Genomic DNA, 11623 nt, shown 5'->3' with positions numbered 1-11623 from the left:
CATGTTGATCATGCTGATAAGAAAAAAAATAAAGAAAACACAAACAATCAAACTAAATAAAAAGATACATTAAAATTGAAAAAAAATAAAATAAATATATTGAAATTGAATACAAAGAGAATCACTCTACTTTTTACCTAATTTTTTAATACGGTAAAAAAAAGGACTCCTCAACTTAATTTATCCAAGCCATAGTTTGGAAATTGAATCGAAAGAATTCACTCAACTTTTTATCCAATTCCACGATGTAATAAGAGAGACTCACTCAACCTCACTTGTTCACACTATAGTTTCATTATGAAACCAAAAGGAAAGTTTCACACCTCTAATCACAATATATGAAAAAAATAAATATAAAAAAATATTTTTTATTTTTTTATTTTTAGATAATTTATTACAAGCTCGACCTTTAATAAAAAAAAGAGAGAAGAGGGCCACTTAGAATTTTTAGTATTCCTTTAAACATTGCCATCAAGAATAGGATAAGACTCGTCACAACAATCAACAACCAAACAAAAATTACTAACAAGGTAAGCAACACCACTAAACTAACATTACATCTCTTTGCATATGTTGCATGTGCTCCTTGTCTTTTAATTACGGCCAATTTTATGATATTTTTTATTTGGTGTCTAATTTTTATCTAATTTATCTTTTATAATAATTTTTAAATATTTAAAATTTTTTAACTTCTATACTTTTAAATTTCACCATACCAAACAACTTTAATTATATATAATGTACCCAAAAACTCAGCTTCTTCAAGGCCAAAGTTTCCCACTATTTTCTTTCACTGAATTTATTGTTATCCTTAAATATTACTAGAGTTGATAATGGGTAGGGTAGGGTAGGATTTGGGCTTTACCCTAATCTTATCCATGAATTGAAAATTTTTTTAAAATTCTATCCTATTTTATTCGCGGGTTGAGAATCTCTCAACCCTAATCCTATCCACACCCTAAAGTTCTAAACCCTACCCTATCCGATCCTACCCGAAGAAAAATAAATTTTTTTTAAGTAAATATAAAGTTCAACCATTTCAAATTTCATACATATTAATAAAATACTAAATTCAAATTAAAATTAAAAATAATAAAATTTTAAATAAATTCAATATAAAATTACAAATAATATGATCATCAACTAACTTAGTGGTTATTTCAAGTTTTTATAAGAGAAAAATTGTGAGTTCAACACTCACTTTCTTCACTATATACATAACTTTTACATATATATTATATAATATATTAGGGGTACAGATAAAGTAGAGTAGGATATACCCTGAACCCGTACTCTACCTTACCCGCAGGCAAACTCACACCCTACCCTACCCTACCAACAGCGAATCAGGTAGACAACCTTATCCAAACAGATTAGTTTAAATTGAATATTCGCAGATAGAATATATATTACCAGCCCTAAATATTACACAATAATTCTTCCACAATTGTTTAGTTGCATATGTTCTATTCTCTTAAAATTCTTTGAATTCTCTGATCCGAGCTTGTTTGGTTACTACCATTTATCCAATCCACAATCCTCCTTTTGCCCAAGACCTTTAACATTTTTCTTTTGTTTTTTTTACATTGTATATTTTTTTTAATAATAAAATTCAACAAGACTGACAAAATAATAATAAAACATAAATAAAAGAAATAAGAACGACAAAAATATAAAGAATACCGTAAAAAGATAAACAAAAATATAATAATTCAAACTGAATAAAAAATACATTAAAATAAAAATAAAAAATAAAAAAATAAATTGAAATTAAATATAAAGACAATCACTCTACTTTCTATCCAATTTTTTGATGCGACAAAAAATAAACTCCACAATCTAACTTATCCACACCATAATTTGAAAATTCAATCGAAGGGACTCACTCAACTTTTTACCCAATTTTTTTATGTAACAAGAGAGTGACTTACTCAATCTCACTTATCCAAACCATGGTTTCATCACGAAATGTAAAAGTGCTTTGGCACTTCTCTAATCACTCTATAATGGCTATAATAATTTATGAGATATGTATAACTTTTTTATTTTAACTTATGAGTAAACTATCATTTCTACCTATGAAAGTTTTAAACGCTGACAAATTTACTTATAAAAAAAATTAAAATTATACTCATAAAAATTGAATTTTGTACGACAAAATTATTCAAACACTAAAAGTTAACTAAAAATTTCAAATTGTCCTTCTCTTAACCCTAATCTCAACCCTCTGCCCCCAAATTTTAACCCTCCTTTTGTTATAGATTTCACCACCTCGTTTGCCAACATCACCGCCACCAACCATTAACCCCAAATTTCAATCCTTCCATTATTCTATACATATCACAAAGAATAATATAAGTTAAGATAAAAACCAAGACAACTACTCATCGATCACCATCATCATTTTCTTCTAAGCCTTATTATGTATCATCATGAAAGTGAGATTGAAAAATTATAATAATGATGAAGAGTAATAGGTATGTGTTGCTGAAACGAAAATTGTAGTTAGTTATGTAGCTAAGTGTGGCATTTATGTTTTTTTTTTTGCACTTTGACATTATACTATCTTGTTTCCTTTAATTTTGCCTACTTCCAGAGAAAATGCATATTCCTCATCTGCAGCGCCATTTTCGTTCTTCTCACCAAAACCTCTTTTTCCAGTCATCAAGAACATGAAGATAAAGAAGAAAAAGACACCCTACCACCACCACCAAATTGTGACAACGACGTTCACATGCTAGTTAGTTATTTCTATTGCTACGACTCTACCTCAAGAATAAGAGACAACAGAGAATGACGCTACAAGAAATAGTGTAATTATCGACGCCAAAAATCGATGGCCAAATTTTACGCCAATATTTTTCGACGGCTTATCGTCGATAAAATGAAAAAAAAATATTAAAAATAAAATATTAAAATCGACGACAACGTCATCTATTATTTTGGCAACTTTCTAACATTTTTTTGGTGACTAACTTTCTAACATTTTAATACTATTGTCACATTACCTACTAAATAGAAGATAAAAATTTTTTTCTTTAAAATCGACGAGTTATCTATTTTAATAACTAAAATATCGATAACTTTTGTTGTTGATAAATTTAAACTATAGAAATCTCTTCTCTGAAGTGAATGAAGGACGATATAGATTTATTATATAAAATAAATGGTTAGAATGTTTATTTTTATTTTAACTAAAATCGACCAAATTGCCGTCCATTTTTATCAACCAAAAAATAAATCCCTCGCACGTTTGCTTCCCGCGTCCCTCGTTTCACTTATTTCCCCAAAATTTAACACTAACCTTCCAGAGAATCAAAGTTCAGAGGCTTCTTCTTCTCCTCCAACTCCAACGCCTGAGAGTAGAGACCATAGACGGAGTCACGGTCACGGAGAGAGGCAGAGAGCAGAGCTTCTTCTTCTCCGACGCCTGAGAAAACCTGTCGTCCTCCGCCTGAGAGCAGAGCTTCTTCTTCTTCTCCTCCGCCGAGTCCTCCGCCGCGCCATTCTCTTCATGTAAGTTCCCCCCCCCTCTCTCTCTCTCGCTCGCTCTCTCTCTCTCTCTCTATCACTCGTATCACATTGTGATTTGTGAATCTGCATGTAAGTTCTTCTTCTACAGACTCTATCACTAGAGCATGTCGCAGTCGCAACTTCTTGTAAGTTCCTCTCTATCTCTCTCTCTGATTATTATATTTATTTTTGCAATTTTTGTATCTACTATTTTCTTGATGAAATTCTGAATTTGCGTTTGTTAAACCTAATTAGCATATCAATTCACCACATTACTTCAGCTCAACTAGTTTGACACATTAGTTTTACAATGTGATAAATAAAACAAAATTTAAAGGAAAGAAAGAAAAATCATTTGCTTGCTTAGTATTAGGAAAAGGTAGAGTTCTAACTTCAGATTCAGTTACAGATTTCAAGTAAAGAAAGTACTGTGTATTATTTAATTAATCTTCATGAATATTGCTCATAATATTAATTGCTCTGTTTATTTCGATTTACTTATTGAAATTTCATCTTTTCTGCTAGTCACTATGGTTTGGTAGGATTCCTATTTGATTTGACATTTGTTTTGGTAAATTTATGCTCTGGATTTACTAATTTGTTGTTTATTTTGCTTTTGTTAATGTGGAATCTAGCTTGGCATGGGGAATTCCGGAGTGTATTTTCGAATTTTTGTTTTCTAGTTTTCTTATAGAAAATTTCATCCGTTTTCAATAGCCTTGTGTAAAATCTTTCATTGAATTTTTTCGTTCCATGTATTTTGTGTAATAGTGTAGAATTCTGCTGGATTATTGATGGAGCATCTGGTGGCATACTTCTGCTTTAGTCTTGGCATAAGAGATTTTTATCAGTGCCTGCAAAGAACATTATGCAGGTAAAAGTTTAAATTCTCCTTCCTTACTTGTTTTCAATTATCTTAGATACTCAATTAACTAATGGATTTAGCACTATTGGTATAACCTTCTGAGTCCCACCAGACTTGTTACGGGCATGGCTCAAGGCACCTCTAGTCTTTTAAGCAACACAGTGTATGCCATCAGTGATGCGGCTTCCCAATTCAGTAAAGCTGCACGCAAGGTATTTCTTGCTTTGCCATTGAGAAACTTGTTAATAAACTCGGGTGTTCTTGTCATTGAGAAATTTTGAGGTATTTAGCTGAGGGTGAGGGTCTATTTGCTATGGTATCTGATGAGCATATTACTACATTATTCTGAAGTTTTCCCTTTTTATTTATTTGGGGATTTTTCATTTTTCTAAACATTTGCAAGATTCAGAAACTCCATGTAAACAGCAAATTTTATATTCATCTGTGCTGTAACTTGCTAGAGGTATTCTGCTAAGTTTATGTACCATAGTGAGGGAAATATGATTGAGGAAGTTTTAAGCTTTTCAGGGACTCAAAAAGAGTTGAACTTTAGTGCTTGTTAGCATATGGGGGTTATAACCTTTTCCGCTGAGTTATCTACTTATTCTATTGAATTTGGTTACATAGTTTTCTTCAGTTTGACTATTATTTTATATATAAGACACAGCAAAATCAGTGTTTGAGAGTATATGTTTGTTCAGCTGAGTTATCTACTTATTCTATTGAATTTGGTTACATAGTTTTTGTTTGACTATTATTTTATATATAAGACACAGCAAAATCAGTGTTTGAGAGTATATGGCTAGCTTTGCTAGCTTTTATGATTCTCTAAGCAGTATCAATTTTAAAGTGTATTAAGCTAGGATGCTAACTTTCAACACAATTCCCTTATCATAAACTAGGTTAAATACCATAACATTCAACACAATATACATAAGAAAGCATTAAAAACACAAAATAATTTGCACTTTGTCAGCAGGGGAATTTAGATCATGATCATTATTAAAGCTATATCACTGAAACAGTGCTTCACAAATAAGTGAGAAGTTTCTCAATTCACAAATCTACTTGATAACTTGGGCTTTGATGTTTAGAGTAATAAACTTTACCTGATTATTTTGGGGTGCAACATCAATTTCTGTTATCCAAACTGGTGAACGAGTGGCAACAAGTGTATCAATGGAAGCTTTTATATATGACAAATTAGGAGGAAAATTAGGAAAATGTACTAATTAGGAACTTGGGAATTTGGTCTAAGACATGTTCCAATAACTCCTCCCCTGTTCTTTTTATATTATGTATGCTAGAGAAGGAACTTGGAAATTTGGTCTAAGACATGTTAATACCAGCAATGATTCTTTAAAGGGCCAACTATCATGTCAATTTCGCTTGAATGGTGCCCAAAACGTTGTTCCTCCCACGGCGAATGTAAATTCTCTTTCGATGCTAGCGGATTGACATCATACAGGTTTATTTAAGCCCTTCTCAATCTGTTTTTTCTTTAAATTGCTAAATTGAAACCATAAAATTCCTTGTAATGACTGAGACATTGTATCTTATACATTTGTTCTCCAACTTACTAAGTAATTTACCATTCTACTTGTTTATTTTCTTGACTCAACTTCTGTTCCTATGATCGAAACCATGGAGGCTTTGACTGTAGCATTGAAATTGTAACTCATCAAGGTGCTTGCTTGTATCAAGGTTCAACTATTTGCATTTTCCTTTCCTTTCATTGTAATGTTATCTGTAGGACATGTTCGACAATCAATTTTTCTCATTGCATCGAATGCTGCAGCCATACTTCCTCCCTATTGGGCCCTTAGGAACACGGTTGTTCTTTCCCTTACTCTTGTCGACTCTTTCTTTTCTCCTTCTAGTTTAGATTAGCACACAGTTCATAAATAAAAAAATATTAAAGGTTTGACGACTTTGTTCAGTTAGCAATGCTAAAGGACATCATCAAATCTTTTTGTTCAGCTACATGTTGAGGACAAAGCACTCCTTTTATTTGTGTTAACACGGTGATTTTCTTTTAATTTAAGGATGATTTAAATAAGCAACAAAACAGTTTATTCATTATATAGAATTCTATGTGTTACTAAATCAATAACTTGTTTATGCAGGCATTAGCAAAATGGGTTTTGTTCACATCCAGTGGAATTTCAAGTGGACTATATCATGCATGTGATGTTGGCACCTGGTGTGCATTAAGCTATAATGTCCTATAGGTTAGCACTAATGGATTTGAACTAATCCTTGATGGACTAACTTTCACTTTACTCGTGTCCGTTCATGGACTTTTGGCTCTCCTTCATGGCTGTGATTAGCACTTTTCTTTATCTTGCTACTATTGATGAAGTATTTAAGAGAGCAATCCACACAGTTATTGCTATCCTTACAGCCCTATTGGCAGCAACAAAAGCAACCAGGTATTTGAACCAGTAGAATAATATGAGAACACGTGCATTTTCATATTTGTTCATTTGTGGTAGTGATGCTACTAACCCTTGTATAAAGTATCAACAAATTTATAGTAATGTGCATATTTTTATGTCTATGGGTGTCTCATATTTAGATGAATATAAGCTTGAATCTTGAATCTTTAAGTTAGAGGATTATTTATTATTATTTTGATAAGTTTGTAAACTTATTATCTAATATTTAGTATAATATTAGATAATAAGGGTACTTTGCAACTTTTTATTTATGCAATACTTCTTTGCCTTTTGATCCCTATATTAATTTCCACAATCTTCAATTATAATGATTTGCATCATTAGGTTGGAACTGTCGAAGGCTTAAATTGTTACTATGCACATAGAGAGCAGAACCCTACTTTCCAGAGGCGGATCTATTGGATGTTGGATCTGTGAGTAAATTTCAACTATTATTTCACTAATTAGCACCATTGTGGGGGAAAAGTTCATATTGAGGATAACTAAATGTTGAATATTTTGTATTATTAGTGGATTGTAATTTAAATAGAAAGGGAGTTGTAATCTTCACTTGTCAAGTTTATTGAATTGAATAGCATTGAATATTTTGTATTATTAGTGGATTGCAATTTAAACTAATATAAGTCTAAGTTTAATTATTTATCTTGGCTTGAGTCTTTATGTTAGATGATTATTTATTATTTTGATAAGTTCGTAAACTCATTATCTAATATTTATATTTAAAAATTTATTTTTCTTGTTATCTAATATTCTGTATAAATTTTTTTTATATTTAAAAGTTTATTTGCATTAATTGTTTACTATTTTTCAAATAGAAAAAATAATTAAAAAATATAGCTATTAAAATTGATGGTAACGTTGTCGCTTTTTAAATTTAAAATAGACAAAGGATTTGTCGGTATCTAAATAATTAAATCAACGGTTATTGTGTCGATTTTATTGAATCAAATATCGACAAAAGCATTGTCGGTTTTATATAATATCGACGTCAATGTTGTCGATTTTATTAAGCGGGTAAAATTCACAAACTCATTATAGACGGAAATATTGTCGATTTTATTGAATCAAATATCGACAGAAATGTCGTCGATTTTATATAATAATATCGATAGCAACGTTGTCGATTTTAGTAAGAAGGTAAATGAAGGATTACCAAGTTTAAAATAACAAGATATGATTTAAATTTGAATTGAGAATCAAATTTAAAATCAGTAACAAATCTCATACTTTATATATGTATGCCAAGAGTAGAGGAATGTGAAAGAGACGAGAATAAAACACAAGGGTTTTATTCCTTTACCTCTACACACATAAATGTATGTGAGCCTGATTCTTGGAGAAAAATTTAATGGCGTGTAAAGAGTTGCAAGAGGTTTCTCAATTTAGATCAGATGTCCATTGGTCAAGGAGTTGACAGCAAAGGTTGGTCTCGGTGTGGATACGCATAGCGCCTTCGTACCATCGAAGGAGAAAGTGATTTTTACTAAAGCGTCTAAAGGTATTTAGATCTGATCTATATATTGTATATTATTGGAATAAAGTTTAAACACAAAATAGATCTTTAAGGATTACTTTCTTTTTTTCCGCTGCGTGTTATGAACACATGGTAATCCTTCAGTGGTATCAGAGCTTTGGCTTTTTTGTGTTTAAATTTTTATTACTATATTTCTAAAAGTTTGTGAATTAATAAGATTAATTCAAATATTTTTTAAGCATATGATGTAATTATTTTCATTGAGATGGGTTTTTAATAAATTAATAGTTAATTTATTTTAGTTTTGATTATTTAATTGTGATTAAATTATCATCCTTTTAAAAATAATAGTTATGATTTTAATCAACTATTTGATTTGATTTTATTTCATCGTGACTTTGGTCACGTAAAAGAAATAAAATGTAAAATATCTTTTGTTTGTTTCTTATATATATAAGTGTATATATAAAGGTCAAATTTGATTTGATAATTTTTTAAGACTAAACGTTAGTACATGAAAAATCAAATTTTGATTTGATTGAAATGTCAAAACTAAAATAAATTAACTATTAATTTATTAAAAACCCATCTCAATGAAAATAATTACATCATATGCTTAAAAAATATTTGAATTAATCTTATTAATTCACAAACTTTTAGAAATATAGTAATAAAAATTTAAACACAAAAAAGCCAAAGCTCTGATACCACTGAAGGATTACCATGTGTTCATAACACGCAGCGAAAAAAAAGAAAGTAATCCTTAAAGATCTATTTTGTATTTAAACTTTATTCCAATAATATACAATATATAGATCAGATCTAAATACCTTTAGACGCTTTCTATTATTATATTCTTGGTGCTAGCAAAGAATATAATAATATTCCATTTTAATTAATATAATTATTTATTTGATCAAATCAAATTAATAATTAAATAATTCTACAGCAAAGATTAAAACACTCGTTAGTGTGTGACGCCATAGGTTCAATACTAAGCGGGTAGTAAATTAGTCATACTAAATTTACTAATCAATGTTGGTGTCTAGCAACACTCCTCAACGACCCGATAGTATGAAGTAATATATTTTTACTAAGAACCTTAGAAGAACAAAGTATAATTCCTTCCATCTTTCCAGCTCTTGGTTAACCCTTAGAGTATGGTTTAATTGGTCATATCTCTATATGCACCATCTATATATATAATTTAATAAATGAGATCTATTAATCTTCATCTAATGAAGACCATTATATATATATTGATCTTTTCGGATTATTAATGTTCTTTTTAATAATCCTATGACCAAGAACAATTTAGATTAAATTATAAAAGATTTATCTCTCAATATTGTGATCACTATCACAATGATAAATCTCTAAATTTAATCAAGGACGTTATTATATTAATATTTTAACATAATAACAATAACAAATTATTTGACACGTGATTGACTGGATTGTGGTCATACTACTTATTCCCAACAGTAAAATTCCCCAAACTCATATTATAGACGAAAATGTTGTCAATTTTATTAAATTATTATCGACGGCCGGGTAAGCCGTCGATTTTATTAGAATTTTAAAAAATCGACAAATTTAATAGCGACCATCTCCGCCGTCTATTTTGCCGTCGATTTTTAATATTATCAACGATCTAGCCGTCGATTTGGCCGTCGATTTTAACGACGTTTTTTATAGTGACCAACAAGAAGACACATTATCATCAATGATGGAAACAAATAACGAAGAAGTAGGAAATGCAAAAGAACTGAATAGGAAGTTTGAAGAATTCATTAGGAAGATAAAAACAAGAAATCAGGATTGAAAGAAGAGGATTATGGTCGTGAAGTGTGATATGAGAGGCACAATAAGAAAGAGGGTGTAGTCGATGATGATGAGGTAAGATCATGATCATGGAAGAAGGTGAGGATGACTTTTGGCGGCAGTGACTTTGGTGGAAGAGGTGGTAAAATTAGAATAAAGGAAAGATTGAGATTTGAGAAAGGAAGGTTGAGATTAGGATCAAAAGAAGGGTAATTTGAGATTTTTAATTGAATTTTTAGTGTTTGAATAATTTTATTTTACGTAGGGAATCTATTTTTTATGAGTACAATTTTAATTTTTTTTTTTTTTATAGATAGATTTATCCGTATTTATAATTTTCGTGAATAGAAATGGTAATTTACCCCTAAATCTATAAACATAAAATTCAATTTAATAACTAAATAAACAAAATCAAAATATATCAAACTAAATTAAACATTATAAAAATATAAACTAATAACTTTTAAATAATATTTTATCTCTTCGTCGCATTATAAACATTTAAAACACGTCTCACATGCATATCGTGATATCCTAATATTTCCAAATTTTGCTTAAAGTATGTTTGATTTATAGTAGTACGTTGTTGATATTTAATTTTTCAAATCTAAAAGTTATTTATATTAAATACCTTATAGAAACAAGTGCTCATATAAATTATATACGGAAGGTAAGGTTAGGTTGCAGAGATAGACATGCTAATATATAAATTATATACAAACATTGACAGACCTTAATTATTCATATTTAATAATAATATAATAGAAATTAAACACCATGACGACAATTTTGGTCGCTCTATGATGGTGGAATAATTCTTTTCATTTTTATACACGAAAAACTAATCTAGGACTAGAATATTAATAAGGATTTTACTAAGTAGATAATAATTTTTGTGAACGATGTGAACAATAGATTCTAGAATTAGCTCAATAAAGTAAAAAAATATTCCACTCTCAAATTATTCTCTAAATCCTAACATTAGGATAATTATCTGTACACCTAAGTCCTAATGACTTGAACCATTCACCCATTATTAACTATGTATGAGTAAACTGAATAAAAAAGAACAATCATCTAATTAAAAATAATGAACATAATCATTTACATACATTTTAAAATATAATAAATATATAATTACATATAATAAAATTTGGAAAAGTCTAGGGACCAGCAATTTTGGTATTTTTTTGCCATTACTTAACCATCAAAATAAAAGTGAGTGATCTTTCACTATTAGATGTAATTTTACACCATTAAAAATACTATTAATGACCAATTAATGGTTACAAAATACCAAAATTACTGACTCTCTAGCATTTCTCATAAAATTATAAATGTTATATAAGATAACTTTAGATATTATCTTACTAGTTAGTATTATCGAATCGATAAATAATAAAACTTTAGGTTTTAAAGCACGGTTGAAATCCTTGATAATAGATATTCATGGCCATTATTTGAAAATTCATATTAGGGATAGATCCA

The sequence above is a fragment of the Arachis ipaensis genome, chromosome B01 (assembly GCF_000816755.2).
Source record: "Arachis ipaensis cultivar K30076 chromosome B01, Araip1.1, whole genome shotgun sequence".
NCBI lineage: Eukaryota > Viridiplantae > Streptophyta > Magnoliopsida > Fabales > Fabaceae > Arachis > Arachis ipaensis.
Note: the sequence above shows the minus strand (reverse complement) of the source record.